The sequence below is a fragment of the Amphibalanus amphitrite genome, unplaced genomic scaffold (genome assembly GCF_019059575.1).
Source record: "Amphibalanus amphitrite isolate SeventyFive unplaced genomic scaffold, NRLGWU_Aamphi_draft 001639F_arrow, whole genome shotgun sequence".
NCBI classification, from domain to species: Eukaryota; Metazoa; Arthropoda; class Thecostraca; order Balanomorpha; family Balanidae; genus Amphibalanus; species Amphibalanus amphitrite.
This window is the reverse complement of record NW_024883132.1, coordinates 51,708-72,613: the sequence shown is the minus strand read 5'-3', so window position 1 is coordinate 72,613 and position 20,906 is coordinate 51,708. Positions and strand designations below refer to the sequence as shown.

The window sequence follows — 20,906 nt, the reverse complement described above, 5'->3', positions numbered from 1 at the left end:
CTTCAAAAATAGCCAAGTTATACGCATTATTGCAAAAAATTCACAATTATTAATTTTTCAAATCAATTTTTCTGTACGTATTTGACATCGTACACCAATATAAATGGCACCATCGTGTTCCTGAGCTCAAACTGCATCCAATAGACACCTTTTTTGTTGAAAATTTTAACTTCAAAATTTGACCTTTTTTGACCTGAAAGTGACCTGACCTAAGCTAAATTCGACTCAAAATGACCTCGAATGACACACACGACATCAAATTCGAAATCTATGGCCTAAATGGACCATAAAACATGTGTCACGTGACCGACGCATGATAACATATTTTCGTGACCTGTGATGACCTGACCTTGACCTGAAAATCAAAGTAAAAGCTTGGTACCCTCAGGGTATCTAGATCATCTGTTTAAGAGTGTGTGTACCAAAAATGAGCCTGATCTGACTTGTAAGACGGCGGCCAGAGCCCAAAATGTGAACAAGCCAAAATGCTAATAATTTTTACTTTGACCTGACCTCTGACGTCATTGGTGACCTTGAGGTCAATGAAATTAGGTTTCGCTCGACAGTTTTTCCGGGGCTATCAGACGCCGTTTGAATTTTGACGATCGGTCCAGTAGTTTCGGAGTTAGGAGGGCGTGTTATACACAGACCCCAGTGGGGCGCGCGTTATTTTTCACGCCGAATCCGATGGTAATGGTTATATGTGACACCAAGTCACTGTGCTGGCGATAAGTGTGCATTGAAAGCATGAAAATTCGTTTATACCATACATAACTAAACGAGGGCTGAGAAAAAGCTCAATTTTTCAACTTTTTATTTTTGACATAAAAGTGCACTTTTCTAGACGAGCTTTGTCCCAGGAATCTAGTGGTGTCATTTGTTTTCACATGCGATGTTCAGAAGTGCCTCTAATTCACGAGAATGCTTATGACGTCACCATGCCCTATGCATGTTGGAGCTATTTTTTACAATTTGGGGGTCAAAAATCAAGATAGAAAGTTGAAATTCGGGACATCTAATGTTCTAATAGAGCTCTGTAACATATATTCCGTTTTTTTGGAAATTCTCAAAATTTTGGATTTTATTAGCTGTTTTTCCAAAAAAATATAGTTTTTTGGAATTTTTAGGGGTTAAAAACGCATTTTATGGAAAATCCGAGATAGCCATTTTAAAAAAAACTCGTTAAGCTGCGTCTATTCTTGTCCTTAATTTGCAATTTGCTTTAGACCCTGATTTTTGGCGATTTTTAAAACATTATCACTTTTTGACTAAAAACGTCATGTAGTTACATCACTAAAATCGATATATCTAAAAAATGGAAATTTTTTCGTAAAAATTACACAACAGACGTCAAATTGATGGGGGAGAAGGTATGCCAAGTTTCAAGTTGATAGCGTAAGCGGTTCTTGAGTTATTCAAGAAAAAACGGAGGGGGGTCGGATCCGACCCCCCCCCCCCAGGCGGTCGCGGGTTAACATTGTAGTGAATTACACTTACAATGTTGATTTTATTAGAAATTAATATTGTGTTGGATCTTTTTTATCAATATAATTATTAACGAGGAAGTGGTTTACAGTCGTAAAACTTTTTTGCAGCATTTTAATCAGCTGGTAATCAGACTCTGTTATGGCGCATCTGTTTCGAAAACCTTGATAACCTTGTGTTTGTTCCCGTTTGAGGATGGACGACAGGGGGCATTATATCGTTTTTGTACATATTATTTGGTGACTGTTCTCAGGACAAGCATGGTGTGTCAAAATTGGAAATAGCCGCCCGGCTTTAGTTCGCCAGCCTTGTCAATAGATGGCAGTACCACAATATGGGCAGCGGATCGTGCAATTGACGTCAAATTTTCGTTATCTGCTAAGGATTGAATGGCGGATCTTTTCATGCAAGAATCAAGTCAATCGGTCCACAACTTTTCTAGCAACAGAGATATGAAGTCAAACACCCTGCCAGAGCGGCGGTGCGGCGGCCGGCGGCAGCCGTTACGCGCCGCCTGGGAGACTGGCGGCGCTGAACGGTTCCGAATTGGCACTGCACTAAAACCTGTTAACTGCTTGGAATAGTTATTATAGCAAAACTTTCATTCAAGTGAGGAATAACCAAGGGCAGGAAGTATGTATGCTTGTGTGCGTACTATGTAAGCCAAGAAACTGCATTAGCAGATACTCGCTAATATTAGATCCAGCCAAGTCCAACCGCATTCCAGGTGATGTGTTTCTGATGGGTCAACAATATTTATTGTTCGAGGGCGGATACAGTTTTAACAATACAAAAAATATTTTTCCACAGCTCTATTCCTTGAATAATTCTCTTCAACGCCTCATTCCTAGTTAAGCGAATTAGCCCACCCTGGTTGAATAAATACGGTGATTTCGCCACAAGGTCGGGGAAAACCGACCGAAAACGGCCGCGCTCAACGTTAATTTGGGCATGCAGACTCTTAAAAACTCGCATTGGGCGGGTAGGGTTTCCCAGGTATTGGCTCCAAAACAACGTATTCGGCTCCCGAATACGTCCAAGTGACCCGCCTCGTTCCTAGTTAAGCTCTAATTAGATCAAGTGACTCATAGGGAGCGAAAAAGCGACAAAAAGCATGAATTTCCCTATGGCGGCGGGCTGCCGGGTTGCCAGACGGCGCACCGGCTATTTCCACTTTTGACACACCATGGTGAGTTATTAACCCTCGCCCATGTAGGAGGGGGGTTAAAGCACCCCCCCTGAGGTTTTTCTTAGCTACACGCCGAACCGTTTCAGATAGCCTGCTCAAATTTTCAGTACCCTATTGGGCATCCTTTGCGCAACTTTTTTTTGTCAAGGTCATGTCAGGTCACGGAGTTATGACGTCATAAAGGGAACAACCTCCGGCCAGATTTACGCTAAATTGGAGATTGCTTCACATTGGTATAAATGCCGACTGACCTGACACACTGATGGATTGTTTTAGAATCACAACTGGCTGATTTGACATTGGCACAATGACCGTTGACATTTTGAAGGTTACTAAAGGTCAATGTAAGGTCAGTGACCTCGGTTGACCTGTAATGACTTCTTGCACTTGTACGCCTTTTCGGGGTATTTTGATGCCCTGAATTCGAATTTGCTATCCATTTCAGGCATCGTCGGTTGTTTCTTGTAGTTCATTTTGGGTCAGGGTCAGGTCAGTGACGTCACACGCCTGACGTGACCCAATTCACAAATGACCTTGCAGACTTCCGATGCTCTCAACGCATCATTTTTAGAGGTATGACATCGAAATACACACCAAATGATAGCGAATTGATCAAGGATCACGATAGTGAAGGTTTCAAGTCGATATCTCCTACCGTTTTACCGCAATCGGCGCGGAAATCTGAAAAAAGTTAGATTTTTCCAAAAATTTGACCTTTGACCGGTCATAAGTAGGTCAAATGTTGACCTAGAACCAAAAAATATATCACCAATCGCGAGATCTCGTTGAGAGCAATCCGTCGGTCTTTTCCGCTAAGCTCTACGACGCTCCGTTTTCAAACGCCAGGGGGGACGCACCAACCCCCCTGCATGGGCGAAGGTGGCAAAACACCGTGTACGGGCGAGGGTTAACATATTTTTTACATGATTCGTATCTTATTCACGAATCAGCAAGCCATAGCGGATAGGAAAAAGCAGATGTTGGTCTCGCTTCCTCAGTTGGAACATGGCCGAATCTATACTTTTTTATGTTTTGACCATCTAGATTTCAAACATTTGGCTGGTACCTGCAACATTTTAGGAGAATGTGGAAAAGTAGAACACCTGTGAAATGTAAATGTGAATGTGATTACTGCTCACTGTTCAGTCTTCAGAAACACATCAGTAATTCAAGTTCTTTTTGTCCTTGCTTTTTTGATGAATGTGTTTTTTTAGGCAATACCTATTTGATAACAGGGGATATTTTGATAGTTATAGACTGGAATTGAGTTTCAAAATTGAGGGTATTTGTGGGGCCAACTCAGCTAAAATCAGCCTGCTGGTAGTTGTGGTTGGACAATGGATGGCTGCTGGGTGGGACTGTTACTGAAACTGCTCAAAGGTGGCATCTCTTGTAGGGGTAAGCTAGAATCAAGAATGCAGCTTTTTTAGTATGCCCAGTGGCGGCGCCACGAATTTTCGCCAGTGGGGGCAGGATTGAGGTGACTCGACTGTTGTTGATACGCCGACTGTTGATACGCCGATCTGCAAAATCCATGAGCATCGCGGGCCCGGAAGGGGGGGGGGGGGTTCGCCTCCCCCTGGCGAATATTTCCGATACCTCACGAACGCTTAGGGATAGAAAGACGGAACTTGCTGTTCCTTATCCCCCATTAATTTGACATCTTTTGAAGCAAACAAATTGGACCTAGCCTCCTTGATAATGTCTCAGGGCCGATTTTTCTAGACTCCTGCACGGCAAACTTCGGCGTCACAGACGTGAACTTCAACCAGATGCCCAAAATAGAGTTTTAGAGATAAAGACAAATCATGAGCACGGTTGTGTAGCAGTTGACCTAGAAAAAGTACTTAACCCGCGCGGGGCTGGGGTCTCCAGCCGAATGCGCGGAGCTGAGGGTGGGTAAATTTTACCCCCCCCCCTCCTGTTATCTCCCGAACTAATGGTCCGATTTGGAAAATTCAAACGCCAATCGAAAGATCTCATCACGAACAACTAAAACATGTACTTAATTTAAAGTTTGAGCCTTGAGGTCAAGGTCAAGGTCAGGTCAAGGGTACAAATTGCAAGTTTCTACGGTGTCCGGACAAATTGCCGAAAGGCGATTTGCCGAATGTCATTTTGCCGAATGCATTTCGCCGAATGTCATTTTGCCGATGTGCTTTTAGCCGACGTGTCAACCCGCGCCCCACTGGGGTCTGTGTATAACACGCCCTACTGGGGGGGGGGGGGCTATTCATAGCCCCCCCCTCCTAACTCCGAAACTACTGGGCCGATCGTCAAAATTCAAACGGCGTCTGATAGCCCCGGAAAAACTGTCGAGCAAAACCTAATTTCATTGACCTCGAGGTCACCGATGACGTCACAGGTCAGGTCAAAGTAAAAATTATTAGCACTTTGGCTTGTTCACATTTTGGGCTCTGGCCGCCGTCTTACAAGTCAGATCAGGCTCATTTTTGGTTTCCACACTCGTGAACAGATGCTCTAGATACCTTGAGGGTACCAAACTTGTACTTTGATTTTCAGGTCAGGGTCAGGTCATCACAGGTCACGAAAATATTATTTCATGCGTCGGTCACGTGACACATGTTTTATGGTCCATTTAGGCCATAGATTTCGAATTTGATGTCGTGTGTGTCATTCAAGGTCATTTTGAGTCGAAATTAGCTTAGGTCAGGTCACTTTCAGGTCAAAAAGGTCAAATTTTGAAGTTGAAATTTTTCAACAAAAAAGGTGTCTATTGGATGCAGTTTGAGCTCAGGAACACGATGGTGCCATTTATATTGGTGTACGATGCCAAATACGTACTGAAAAATTGATTTGAAAAATTAAAAATTGTGAATTTTTTGCAAAAATGCGTATAACTTGGCCATTTTTGAAGATATTTAGCTAAAACTTGCTAGAGTTAGTCATAATCATGCGTTCTGTCACATATATTCCGGTTTTTTCGAAAAGTCAAAAACTTTTTGAAAAAAGTATAAAAATATAAATTTTGAATATTATTATATACAATTTTCAAAATTTTCAAAATTTTGAAAATCCGAGATAGCAGTTTGATAGCGCGGTCAATTCTGAGTCCTTTCATGCAAAGAAATTGGATCTAGCTTAAAAACTGAGCTCTTGGGAGCGATTGCCGTGGTTCAATGTTTTGCGTCGAAATCGGACGAACATGACGTCACTCTGACGTCATTTCCGGCCGACCTATGGTAGCTACGAAGTTCAAATTTTTACACAAGGTGTCAAATTGATGCAGCCGAAGGTACTGAAAGTTTGGCGTCGATTCGTCAAGCGGTTTGGAAGTTATTGCAGAAAAACGGGAGGGGGTGCTATAAATAGCCCCCCCCCCCAGTGGGGCGCGGGTCAAATAGTCGAAATGCTAAAAGTCGAAATGCCATTTGCCGACATGCCTTTTTGCCGAAATGCCAATTTGCCGAAATGCTTATTAGTCGAAATGTAAATCTGCCGAAATGCGATTTGCCGAAATGACAATTAGTCGAAATGTCAATTAGTCGAAATGTAAATTTGCCGAAATGTGAATTTGCCGAAATGTCAATTTGCCGAAATGTCAATTTGCCGAAATGTCAATCTGCCGAAATGGCAGTTTGCCGAAATGTCGATTAGTCGAAATGTAAATTTGTCGAAATGTCAATTTACCGCATTGTTAATTAGTTGAAATGTAACTTTGCCGAAATGTCAATCTGCAAATCTAGGTAAGATTAGGTTAAGTGGTATTCATTTACTTTTGGACCGATCACCAATTTACTTTTGGTGCAATCTCCAAGTAACCCGGCACCGCCTGGGCTATTTCCGTACCCACATCAGCCTGGGGGGGGGTCGGATCCGACCCCCTTCCCTGTTATCTCGAGAACCAATGGTCGTATCGAGCCCCGCGAGACGGCGTTCGAAAGGTCTCTACGAGACCTTCCCAAAGCACTCTTAATTAAGATTTTAAGATTGAGGTCAACTTTCGGGTCAAGGTCAGGTCAAAGGTCAAATTCAGGGGTTTTGCATGATTAGGCTTACGAACAGCGGAATCGATAGCTGCTGCTCGAAACTCACCACAAATGACCTCAAAGACCTAGTGAAGGTACCATGTGCGTATAGGGGTCATACTAAGTACGGGTCAAGGTCAGGTCAGGTCACGAAAGGTCACGGTTTTCACTTTCTGATACATGGGCGTGCGACACATGTTTTATGGCTTATTTTTCACGCCAAATCCGATGGTAATGGTTATATGTGACCCCAAGTCACTGTGCTGGTGATAAGTGTGCATTGAAAGCATAAAAATCGTTTATTCCATACATAACTAAACGAGGGCTAAGAAAAAAAGTCAATTTTTCAACTTTTTATTTTTGACATAAAAATGCACTTTTCTAGACGAGCTTTGTCCCAGGAATCTAGTGGTGCCATTTGTTTTCACATGCGATGTTCAGAAGTGCCTCTAATTCGCGAAAATACTTATGACGTCACCATGCCCTATGCATGTTGGAGCTATTTTTTTACAATTTGGGGGTCAAAAATCAAGATAGAAAGTTGAAATTTGGGACATTTGATGTTCTAATAGAGCTCTATAACATATATTCCGGTTTTTTGGAAATTCTCAAAATTTTGGATTTTATTAGCTGTTTTCCAAAAAATACAGTTTTTTGAATTTTTAGGGGTGAAAAACGCATTTTATGGAAAATCCGAGACAGCCATTTTAAAGAACTCGTTGAGCTGCGTCTTTTCATGTCCTTAATTTGCAATTTGCTTAAAATCTCGATTTTTGGCGATTTTTTAAACATTTACCATTTTTTGACTGAAAACGCCATGTAGTTACATCACTAAAATCGCTATATCTCAAAAATGTTTGAAATTTTTTTCTTAAAAATTGCACAGGATACGTCAAATTGATGGGGGAGAAGGTATGCGAAGTTTCAAGTTGATAGCGCAAGTTTTCAAGTTGATAGGTCGGATCCGACCCCCCCCCCCCAGGCGGTCGCGGGGTAAGAAGCAAATCACATGATATTCTTTGACTTTGTGATTTCGCAACTAATAATTATCCTTCGCCGGACCTATTGGTTTTCTATATACGAGCCGGCCGAGGGGGGGGGCGGGTACGACCCCCCTCGCCGTTTCGCCCCTGGTGGAGCTAGCGCGTCGCGGAAAAAACGAGCGTGTGCGCTGTTACGAGACACAGAGATGATTGGTACCCGATTTTAAGGTCCTAGGTCAACCGGTGACCTCTGAGGTCAGGTCAAGAGCCCCAAGGTACGGTTCAGTTTTTGGTAAATAACTTCGCAAAAAACGGCCGCAGAGCCGCGATTTTGGCAGCATCGTGTTCGGCTCGCTTAGGCGCGTCAAATGATATACCTTTTGTTCGGGTCACGTCAACTTAGGGTGTTGACCTCAGGTCAAGGTCAGGTCAGCACCCCCAGGTCACGAAGTTGGTCGAAAGAGGTCATGTCGCATATCATTCGATTCGGCATGTCTCTCTGAGTCCATTGGTGGCTTTCCCGACTCGCTAGCTCAATTTGATCAAGAGTTATTGACGAAAAACTAATATGACCTTGATGACGTCATGAGTGGCGTCACGCAAGGTCGACATTGCAAAAGTGACGCATCTAACCTTGCAAAGAGTGCTCCAAATTACGATTCTGCGTGCTTGAGATAGTTCGTACCGGGACGGCTGGGACCACTTCTGCGCCTGCCATCTATCGGGCAGTGTTTGAAACTACAGCGGGCGCCGGCCGGCCGCGCCGCGCGGCGCCGTTACCGGGCTATGGAGGCGAATGAAGTGGTGTAAAACCAGACGAATTTTACGCTTGTAAAGCAAAAAAACGAAAAATGTACACTCACCACAGTGTTCAGCAAAGTACTGGGAACAATATGGATATAATTTAAAGCTAGTACGATGCGAACTGTTGGTTCCCTAGAGCAGTAGGTATTTACATACTTGTAGGAGATAGGACTTTAACATTACGGGAGCTTCTAAACTGCGCTCGCAATGTACTTGATTGTAAATATTTTCATTTAGAGGCAAAAATCTAAAAATGTACAGTCAGAGCGCTGTTCCCAATGCTTCTAGGTACACAATGAACATAAATTTAGCTCGAAATGTCATCACACATTGGTTCCCAGTCAAGTTTAAAACGACACTTTGTGCCGCAGAGCCTGTCTCTTCCAATGGATGGCGGCTGGGTGGCGGTTGTAGTGGTGGACAAGACAATTCTTGAGTGAAATGAAATCATTTGCTTTCAAAGAAGAATTTTGAAGAACTTGTAATAATTGACAAATGATCGTTAATTACAGTGTATAATTTCAAGTTCATGGCAAATGAAAATATTTTAAACAATGCTAGTGAACCCCAGTACCGCCGCGCGAGAAAGCAAGTACTCGACGCACGGTCTGCCCGCCACTTCTGAAAATGGTCCGCGGCCGGCCGGCCGCGACCCGACACGTGGAGATCGTTCCCGGCGCCAGAATAGCAGTTTTCATTTTTCCCCATTTACTTATAATGGTGAGGTCGCGAAAATGACCTGACCTCATATGACCTTGAGGAAAAATCCGAGACATACAAGTTGTGAGACTCATAATGGATACTAGATCCTGCAAGTTTCATTTCCCTGGGACATCTCCTCTGGCAGTGAGGGCGTTACGAAGTTGCGACATCTGAAGACCGTGCAGAGGTTCACTTATGACGTCATTGGTCAGTGACCTGACCTGACCTAAAAATGCGGTTGGTGTCAAAAGATCCGCTTAAATCAAAGGTCAGGTATGCTAAGTTTCAGCTCTTTATCGCCAGCGTGTTTGGAGCTATCGCGAAAAAACCCTATGGGGGGGCGGCACCCGCCCCCCCCCCCCCCGGCCCCGAAGGCAATGTCTTAGGAGAGATTACAGGCAATGGTAAGTCAAATATTTTTAGGCTAAGTAAGCCTGATGCACAACCGCTTAACCTAAAAATAATTGACATATCATTGTCTGCAACCTATTCAATATTCATGTGAGTAACTTCTTCCTTATCCACGGGTAGGCAAAAATCAGTAGGTCAGGTTAGGCAAGGTTTGGTTATGTTTTTTCTTAAATTTTGGTGACATGTAAGTAAGTATCATATCATTTAGCAGCATTGATGTTAGTTGTCGAACTTTCGTCTCCGTCTTGAGTTGAGATGTTAATTTCACAACGTTACGGCCAGCTACTTCTCCGGCCGTCGTCAGGTGTTCTTTCTTTGGCCCTTAGGACCTGGATGTTGAGATGTTGATGGCGTTGCGCCGTACGCGTATCTTTCGAAAGTTCCTGTGGTTAGCGGGAATCGAACTCGGGTTTCCCCGGTGATAGGCCACGGTTCTAACCACCCCACCATCGAGGCAGATAAGATAGAACACTATCAAGCATTCCGAAGGATTTAGGATCTAAAAAATGGAAGAATGTGTAAAATTTACCTTTGAAAAGTGAGTCAGTCCTAAAGTTAATACTTATGGGTTAGGTTAGGTTAGGTTTGGTTAGGCTAATTGGCATTTCGGCAAATTGATATTTCGACTAATTGACTTTTCGGTAAATTGACATTTCGGCAAATTTACATTTCGACTAATTAGCATTTCGGAAAATAAGCATTTCGGCGAATTGACATTTCGACTAATTGACATTTCGACTAATTGACATTTCGGCAAATTTACATTTCGACTAATTAGCAGTTCGGCAAATTAGCATTTCGGCGAATTGACATTTCGACTAATTGACTTTTCGGCAAATTGACATTTCGATTAATTGACATTTCGGCAAACTAGCATTTCGGCAAATTGACATTTTCGACTTATTGCACGTCGGCAAAAAGGCATGTCGGCAAATTGCATTTCGACTTTTAGCACTTCGCCTTTTTGACACGTCGGCAAAAAGACACGTCGGCAAAATGCATTCGACATATTGACATTCGGCGAATGAGCATTCGGCAAAACGCAGTTCGGCAAATTGTCCTGTAACTACAGTATCGGCCTTACACCGTAGTTGCCGAAGAATGGACTGAGACTGATTGCCCAAAACGTGTTCTTAGGCTACCAAGACAATATTCGCTGCATAAAATATCATTCAGAGGTCAAGGTCAAGGTCAGGTCAGGTCAGGTCAGGTCACCAAAAACAAAATATAGAAAAGGGCATGTGCGACACATGTTTTATTGGTCATTTTATTCATAGAATTCAATAGGCACACTCAATAGGTGATATGGACCACATCTGGATGAATTACAGGTCGAGGTCAGGTCAAGGTCAGGTCAAGTGAGGTAAAATTTTGAAGTTGGTTGTTAAGGCCTAAAAAGGTGTCTATCTGATGCAGTTTTTCACGGCGAATCGAATGGTGCTATTTTTGCTTCCGTACGAGGTCTAGAACTTCAAAAAAAAAATCATTTTTCAAAATTTTTGTGTGTCGTGACGCCATGAAATTTTTAATAACTCCCACATTTTGGAACCGAGTCTTCTAAAAATTGGTATGTAGGTGCACATAGACCACATCTCTGACATATATTCCGGTTTTTTTGATACATTCAAAAATTTGAATTTTATAATTATTTTTCCAAAAAAAGTCAGTTTTTTAAGAATTTTTTTTTGGCTAAAATCTAAAATTTTCAAAAAAACCGAGGTGGTCATTTGATAGACAAAGTAGAATTACGTATAACCTTTTTTGTTACGTCTTGATTCCTTTACAAATGAAGATGTTAGCGGCGTTTGAAATTTTGCCGTTTTTGAGGCGAAAATGGCGAACATGACGTCACTAAAGCGTCAATTTCTCAAAAATTTCCGACGGAATCCGCTCACATGTTCAGGAAACGTGTCAAATTGATGTAAGAAAAGGTTCTGAAAGTTTGGCGGCGCTGCGCGCCGCCGTTTCTGAGTTATTGCAAAAATTCGCGAGGGTGGATAAAATTTACCCCCCCCCAGCCCCGCACGGGTTAAGTAACTTTGGTGACTTCAGGTCAGAGGTCAGGTCAACGACCCGGAGCTGGGACTTTAGTTTAGTTCGCAAATAACTTCAGCAAAAATGGTCCTAGAGCTGCGACAGTGGTACCTTCGCATTCGTCTTGTCGAGACGCGTCGAATGACATACATGTAAATTGTTTGGAAAAGGTCAAGTTTTAAGTTGACCTCATGTGACCTCGAATGACCTTTGGTTGACTTTTACACATGAAAGGTTGTTTGTGATGATTTCGTAGCCACTGGTCACGATTCTGGTATCCATTTTGCTCTAAGCATTCATTTAGAGCATCAGGATGGCAAAACATGTCTTATTTATTATGCCCGAGTTGAATAAGTGAAATAGACTCTAGCAAGGATACTCTTGTGACTTTGACCCTGTGCTCTGTACCAGCCTTGTATCGTAAGCTTAAGCACAAATAGGGGTCCGCTAAGCTCCAAAATATTTCAAAACATCTCGGAATTTAGTATACAAGATATAAGAAAAAAAGCAAAGTTTGTGGTCATATGCGCATGACCGTGACCTTGAATTTGAATGTTATGCACGTCATCGGAATCCGAATCCTCAGACTCTCTTCTTTCGTTACCATCCATTTTAGCCGGGTTTATACACCTTGCCGTCCTCTGGAACACGTACTTTGAGACCACTACAAAAGTGCCGGTTTTCGCCTTTGATCTTGACTTCTGACCTTGAGAATTGACCTGAGGTAAAAAAAGTTTAGGTGCTTTAGAATCTTCTCGTAGATACCTTTCGTTTGGTACCATTTTTGTTTCCGTAGCTGCCTTATTAACGTTGTTAGACAGGTGGGGTGGGGGGGGAGGGCTACCCCCGGGCTGCGGTGGTTGGGATTATGCCCTGGGCCCGGCCGGGTTAGGGTCGCGAACAAATAAATCTATAAAACTAGATTGCAAGACACAAACCTGTGAAAACGTTATGTTGTTCGTTGATATGTAAAATGGTGTATTCTTGTTCTCTCTTTCCCGTAGCACGTATATGTGCGATTCTCTCACACATGATTGATACCTATACCAGAATAAGCTCCATTAGGGCGACACACATACATTCCCAGATAACCCGAACATACCTATCACATTTTGTCATACCTCCCTGAGCACAGTCTCAGTCTAAGGGTTCCCAAAAGAGGGTGATCTATTCTCTGGCCGACTTTTAACAAACTGCCTCTCAACCTCCTCGAGGTCAAGCTCGAGGGGCGAGGGCAGCCTTCTGGTGAATGAAAATGAGTAGGAGAATGAGTGGGAGTAGGAGATATGCGACATACAGTCCAAGAACGAACGTTCTGCTGATGCACTTGATACGGGGACCGTTAAAAACAGGCGTACTATTATAGCCGCCTATCATGAATGTTGCACCGGTCTTCTGTTCCCTTGTCAACATCAGCCAAATTTTGTGGGGCAAAAACATAGTCTTGCCCCCACGACCTCCTGCCAGTGGGGGCAGTCTGCCCCCACTGCCCCCACGGTGGCGCCGCCCTTGACTGTATGCCGGTAATTTGGCGGGTTTTTTGCTTAGGGCGTGGTAGCATGCCGGTATCCCAGAAAGTTTTTGTGGGGCGGGGCGGTGCCGGTAGCAGCCTTTGGGGAAACTTTGCAACTCTAGTTGGCCACAAATGATGTCAGAATGACGTCATGTTCTGCCATTTTCAACCGAAAAAAGAGCTTCGCGAGAAGAGCTGTCAGGCCTACAGCTTTGAAGATACAAAAAAATGATCAACACAAAAATGGTGTAGAATTGACAGGGCTACAAAACTGCTATCTCAGATTTTTGATTTTTGTTTTAATTTTGACCCCCACAAATCAAAAAAGTATTTTTTGGATATAATAGCCAGAAAATCCATAAAGTTTTTTTAGTTTAAAACGGAATATGTATGATAGTACCTACCGTCTTCTATCTATACACCAAATTTCAGATCGATATATCTTTTTTGGCCAAGTTATAGGAAAAAAAACTGTTCAAAAATTATGACGTCAATTTTTCAAACTAGTTTTTTTGGCAATTTTAGACCAAGTAGAGCAAAACAAAGACCATCATTAATTAGACTACCCGTGACGAGCTGCATTAATTCGATACCCATTTTATGCAAAAATATTAACTTTGAAATTTGACCTAATGTGACCTGACTTTGACCTGACCTTCACCAGAACGTAAGCTAAACTGGCCCCAAAGGCTGCCTGATCCAAATAATCGCATTTTTCATTTAAAATGGATCATAAAACATGTATAACACGACACTTTCATGTTGTGACCCCCAGTGACCTGACCTCTGTGACCTGACCTGGTATCTTTGCTTTGCTATCTGACCTGGACCTCAGATAGCAAAGTATGTGTTTGACGAACAATGCACCATCGATGGTTTTCAATAACTTAACAATTTACTCGATTTCACAACACATTTATTGAAATGCCTGTGGACGATGAAAATCCGATATTTGACCTGACCGATCTTTCATCAGTTTCACAGGTCTTTCTGCTTTCACAGGTCAGGTCAAAGATCGGATTTTCAGATCGTCATCGGTTTGACCTAGGTCAATGAAATTTGAGAGGGAGAGAAAGAAAGAAATGAGAGGGAGAGGGAGAGAGAGCGCGAGATAGAGAGAGAGAGAGAGAAAGAAAGAAAGAAAGAAAGAAAGAAAGAAAGAAAGAAAGAAAGAAAGAAGGAAAGAAAGAAAGAAGAAAGAAAGAAAGAAAGAAAGAAAGAAAGAAAGAAAGAAAGAAAGAAAGAAGAAGAGAGAGAGAGAGAGAGAGAGAGAGAGAGAGAGAGAGAGAGAGAGAGAGAGAGAGAGAGAGAGAGAGAGAGAGATTTGACATTATCTGATTTTCCTTGCAGGTACTACACAGCAGTAAGGTCTCATGAATTCTACTACATCGCTATGGAACTTGGCGTTTGTACAGTCAACGATTACGTGACGAAGAATGACAAATTCATCAGGCTTCGGAACATTGATAAAGCCACAATTCGGAGCATTGATGAAGCCACAATACTCCGTGACTCTTCAGAAGGACTGGAATGGCTGCATAAAAGACAAATCAGTGAGTAGCAAAAGGAAGAGTGAGGCAAAGTGGCCACCGTAAGGCCCAGGCTCCAGGACGCAATTTTTTCGTGCTTTTTTGCGATTTTGCGATAATGCGATATCGCGATATCGCAAAAAATAAAAAGTCTGATTTGTTTCCGATAATACGATAATGCGTGAGCGATAATGCTGGCATTTAACCCTCGCAGGCCGAGTGGGGGGGGGGGCGGGTGCCGCCCCCATAGAATTTTTTTTCTTCAATACGCTGGCGATAGAGAGCTGAAACTTGGCATACCTGGCCTTTGATTGAAGCCAAATCTTTTGACAGCAACTGCATTTTCGGGTCAGGTCAGGTCACTGACCTGTGACGTCATAGTGTACCTCTGCACGGTCTTCAGATGTCGCAACTTCGCAACGCCCTCACTGCCAGAGAAACTTTCACAGGGAAATGAAACTTGCAGGATCTATAGTTTCAATTACGAGTCTCACAACTTGTATTTCGTAAAGGTAATATAAGGTCAGGTCATTTTCGTGACCTCACTATTATAAGTCAATGGGGAAAAATTAAAACTGCTATTCCGGCGCCGGGAACGATCTTTAACCCTATTAGTGGCAGGGGGGATTGTTTTTATCCACCCCTCAGGTTTTTCGGGAATATCTCCAAAACCGCTGAAGCTACGATGCTGAAATTTTCTGACTTTTCCTAAAACTAAATTGGGCACATTCCCTGAAAATTTCAAGTTCATAACTTTACCAGGGGCGGCTCCAGAGCACTGGGAATTGGGGGGTCCTATTCGTGAAGCGAGTCATTTGGGCGAAGATCACGATGCTGCACCAGTTTTACGAACAGTGAATGAAAGGTATCATGTGATAATATATACAGTTATTGTGCATCCTCTTTTTACACGTTTTTGCTATAATAGGCGGATCCAGGCGTCCAAAAAGGGGGGTTATGTTTTACCTCCCAACATAGGTGCCCTGACACCGCAAATGCATGACCAATACAATTGTAGTCGTTCTTTCATAAGAAAATTGTAACAAAACAAGACCATTACCACCCTTTTTAGAGACAGTACCAACAAAAACCTTATTTACTATACTTTTTGTGTACCCCCAATCTCAATGATCTGTATCCGCCTATGATATTTGAAAATGCTTATTTTTAGGATCCATGTGAATTCCTGGTTCATTCTCTATCGATCGGCAAAAGTTGCGTTAAGATTGGTTCAGAAACCTGGCCGTGATTAACAGTCTAAAATGTATCTGCAATTTGCCCGTTTTTACCTCCCTCTACCCCCCTATTGACATTTTTTAATTTTTATTTTCTAGAAATGTAGATCACGTTGAGCGAAATCGAATGCCGTTTGAATTTTGAAAATCGGCCCGTTAGATCTCGAGATATCAAGGGGGGTCGTAAACAGCCCCCCCCCTGCCACTAATAGGGGTAGCCAGGAGCCTGCCACTAATAGGGTTAACTATCTCAAGCACACAGAATCGTGATTTGATGCACTCCTTGCAAGGTAAGATGCGTCACTTTTGCAATGTTGACCTTGCGTGACGTCAATTATGACGTCATCAAGGTCATATTAGTTTTTCGTCAATAACTTCCGACCAAATTCAGCTAGCGAGTCGGGAAAGCCACCAATGGACTCAACAAGATCTGCCGTTTCGAATGATATGCGAAATGATCCAACTTCGTGACCTTGGGGCGCTGACCTGACCGTGACCTGAGGTCAACACCCTAAGTTGACGTGACCCAAACAAACAGTATATCATTCGACGCGCCTGAGCGAGTCGAACACGACGCTGCCAATATCGCGGCCCTGCGGCCACTTTTTGCGAAGTTATTCACCAAAAACTGAACCGTACCTTGGGCACTTGACCTGATCTCAGAGGTCACCAGTTGACCTAGGACCTTAAAATTGGTTATCACTCTCTTCGTCTTGCAACGTCACACACGCTCATTTTTTCTGCGACGCGCTAGCTCCACCAGGGGTGAAACGGCGAGGGGGTCGTACCCGCCCCCTCGGCCGGCGCGTATATAGAAAGCCAATAGGCCCAGCGAGGGTTAACCAAACTGCTATCTCGGATTTTCAAAATATTGGGATTTTGACCCAAAAAGAAAACAAAAAAAAAAATGATTTTTTTAGAAAAACAAAAAAAAAATCTTTTTTTTTGCAATTTCGAAAACACCGGAATATATGTGATAGTCCCTGCGCTCTTCGATATGCATAACAAATTTAAGATCGATACCTCCTTTTTTGCCAAGTTATAGCGAAAGAGCTGTTTAAAATTGGTGACGTCAAATTTTTGAACTCCATTTTCAGCAATTCTAGACAACGTAGCGCAAAACAAAGACCACCATTGAACTCCCCGCGAAGATTTGCATCGAATCGATACCCATTTTATGCAAAAATATTAACTTTGAAAATTGACCTAATTTGACCTGACCTTGACCTGACCTCCACCAGAAAGCGACCTAAACCGTACCTGATGGTCTTATAACCAACACCATTGAGTTGAAAATGAAAAATTGGCCATAAAACATGCATCGCACAACCTTAGTAAAGTTGGGTTCATGTGTTGACCCTTGGTGACCTGACCTGTGACCTGACCTGGTATGACCAGTGACCTCTAATAGCAACATATGTACTAGACAACTGACGCCCTATCGCTGATTTTCGACAAAATGCGTTTTACTCGGTGTTATAGCGCTTTCCCTAGAAGACCAGTGAACGGTGAAACATTTTATCTTTGACCTGACCTGTGACGTCATCGGTGACCCCGAGGTCAATGAAATTTGGTTTTTCTACGAAAAATTTGACAGGGCTATCAAACGCCGTTTGAATTTTACGGATCCGTCCAGTTTTTCGGAAATACAGGGAGGGGGGAAATGCCCCCCCCCCCCCACCGCGCTGAAGGTGGCCGGGAGGCCCACCGCCTGCCGGGTTAACCCGCGCCGGGCCGGGGAGGGGGGTTGTTTGAACACCTACCCCCTGCGGTTTTTAGCACACCTGTTCATGCATCTTTACCGCACATGTTGTGAAAATTTCAGACCCAGGGCTCTTACGGTCAGGTCACCAGGTCAGGTCAAGTGACCTCACCTCAGAAAAAGTTTCAATCCTCGTCATCGGTACACCGACTGAACGATCGCCTTGAAACATTCAGCGATTGATAAGAGTAACAGTATGTACACAATGTTCATCTCTGTTTTTGATATCGGTGACCTAAGGTCAGGTCCATTTTGCGACCTCTTCATTATCAGTCATTGAGAGAAAATTGAAATGCACCTCTTTTGGACAAATGGTGTTCAAAACCCTCTCAAACATAGGCTCATAGGTAAACATGGCACACTGAATCGGAAAAAGAAAATGCACCAGCAACCCCTCTGTGTGCCCCCGAGGTCATCTCAGGTCATGAACGGTCATCAGCAGTTTTTTGGCTATAACTTTTGATGAAGACCTGCTAGAGCGATGAAAACACGTCAGATGTATTCAGCTCGAAAATACGGATCGACTGATATGCAACATGACCCTTTCCGGTCAGGTCATGACCTTTACCTGAGGTGAAATTTTCAAAATGACTTTTCAAGGTCGAAAATTAGTTCATTCGACGCGTCTCGACGAGAGGAACACGACGCTGCCAAAAGTAATGTCGTGGCTCTCTTGAGTCGAAAGTTATTGACGAAAAACTATTTTCATGAAAATTGCTATTTTTACAGTGTTTGTCCTCTGGAGGCTAAACCATTGACCTGAGGTCAAATCTGAGAACAAAACTCAGAAAGGTCTGTAAAAGGGCTATCGAATGCGCTTTTTCGCGGCGCTGTAGCTCTATTAGTTCCCAAGTTAGCCGTTGGCAGTTTCCAAAATTGTTGAATTTGACCACATTTGACCTTTGAGGACCTCTGGTGACCTGACCTTTGACCTGACCCAAAAAATGACCAAAATGTTTCCGTCATTATTTATGACACTTTCGAATACCGCTTACTGCGTGTCGCTACGTGGCCCAGGAGCCGAGTTAGACGGGGAGGGGTGTCCAGACACCCCCCCCCCCCTACCCGGCGCGGAAGTCGCGGAGCACCGGCCAGGCGCGGGTTAACCCGCGCCCTGGGCCCGATTTCACCAAGTGAATATATTCCATTACGGCGGCGTACATATACACTTTTGGCATATTATGACATATTCAGTTTCACCAAACTCCGTACAGGGATACTTATTCAAGACAAAGACAAAGTATGACTGCATAAGTCCGTCGTTTTTTGGCATACTATTACATTTGAGGTACCTCTGGTACGCCGATCTGCTTTTTCAACAGCTGTTTGCCGAGTTTGCTGGCATTGAAAGTATGCTACTTTTTGTGGCATACTTTGAGAAACAGCTTGGCATACATCAATTTTTTGTATGATAATGTCACAAATTTAATGACTTCGTCGATGCAACGTATGATAAAAACATGCCACAGGCTACGCAAAAAGTTTTTGATGTCATAATGGTTATTTCTTGCTGGATATATAGGGTATCGTGTGTCAGGGCTTATATTGAAATTAAACCCCAGAACAGCTATTTTTATAAGGCTTATCTCATCGTGGCATCACTGCGATTAAAATCACCCCATCATGCAGAAACACAACAGGGAATTCCTTTTTTCATTCGCATTCCCAATTACATTGAGTTTTCCACTTAAAAAAACGACAGTTCACATTGTATTTTGATAACACAAAAGGCCAAAAGCGTTTCAAATCTTTCTCACCGTGATTATTACACCGTGCTCTTTATACAGCGTTTTACCGAAGAGGAAGTAAATACCTAACTGGCGAGGGCGAGAGGAAGGACTGAAGTCCAGTCCAGCAACGCCTTGATTGACATGTCCAGCATGTTGCATCACAAGTCACAACGCATTCGTTTACATTCGTTTTCATCGCCCACTTTTGCTATTTCTTTGCAGTACCCATATGCTGTCCAATGTCCATATTTTTTTTGTGTTGTGGCCAAATGATTCAATTTATCACCGGCTTCCCGCTTCCGTTCAGATTCAGTCTGCCGAATGATTCCGAAATATTATCCATATTTGAAGTCGTCGGTAGACCCTTCGATTATTTAAAAACTTGATTCAAGTAATATTTCAGATAACTTGTCGGCTAGTCGGCCGTGCTCCTTGCTATCGTCAGTGATCGGTAGTTAGATATAAGATAGGTGCCTCAAGTAATGCCATTTCTTGTTCGACTTTATTTATATTTGCTTTGAACCACTCCAGAATTGCGTAGAAGATGTGAACAAATATTGAAGCAATATCTAATGAGAAGTAACTTGGAAGAAAAAATTAACCCGCGCCGTGCTGGTGGCCTGAACTTTCCGCCGAGTGCTGGGGTGGGGCGTTTTCACGCCCCCCCGTCTAACTCGGCTCCTGGGCCACGTAGCGACACGCGGTAAGCGGCAATCGAAAGAGCGTCAAAAATAAGGACGAAAACACTTCGGTCATTTTTTGGGTCAGGTCAAAGGTCAGGTCACCAGAGGTCACCAAAGGTAAAATGTTGACTATTTCAACATTTTGGAAACTGCCAACGGCTATCTCGGGAACCGATAGAGCTACAGCGCTGCGGAAAAGCGCATTCGATAGCCCTTTAACAGACCTTTCTGAGTAATGTTCTCAGATTTGACCTCAGGTCAACGGTTTAGCCTCCAGAGGGCAAAAACTCCAAAAATAGCCGTTTTTACGAAAAACGTTTTTTCGTCAATAACTTTTGACTCATAAGCGCCATGACATTACTTTTGCCAGCATCGTGTTCCTCTCGTCGAGACGCGTCGAATGAACTATTCGTTGACCTTGAAAGGTCATTTCGAAAATTTGACCTCAGGTCAAGGTCATGACCTGACCGAAAAGGGTCATGTTGCATATCAGTCGATCCGTATCGTCGAGCTGAACACATCTGACGTGTTTTCACCGCTCTAGCACGTCTCTATCAAAAGTTATAGCCAAAAAACTGCTGGCGACCGTTCATGACCTGAGATGACCTCAGGGGCACACAGAGGGGTCACAGGTGCATTTTTCCTATTCAGTGTGTCATGTTTACCTATGAACCGATGTTTGAGAGCGTTTTGAACGATATTCGTCCAAAAGAGGCGCATTTCAATTTTCTCCCATTGACTTATAATGGAGAGGTCGCAAAATTGACCTGACCTTAGGTCACAGATATCAAAAATCCGAGATATACATTTTATACATACTGTTACTCATATCAATCGCTGAAAGTTTCAAAGTGATC

At 43.1% G+C, this 20,906-nt stretch overlaps 1 long non-coding RNA gene across 1 annotated transcript in view; it reads left to right on the top strand.

The window, feature by feature from the left end:
• Positions 1 to 20,906, top strand: part of LOC122374322 — a 51,745-nt gene that overhangs the window by 8,642 nt on the left and 22,197 nt on the right. Inside the window, exon 2 of the long non-coding RNA XR_006255194.1 lies at positions 14,461 to 14,663. This is a non-coding gene — a long non-coding RNA (uncharacterized LOC122374322). The remainder of the gene's footprint in view (positions 1 to 14,460; positions 14,664 to 20,906) is intronic.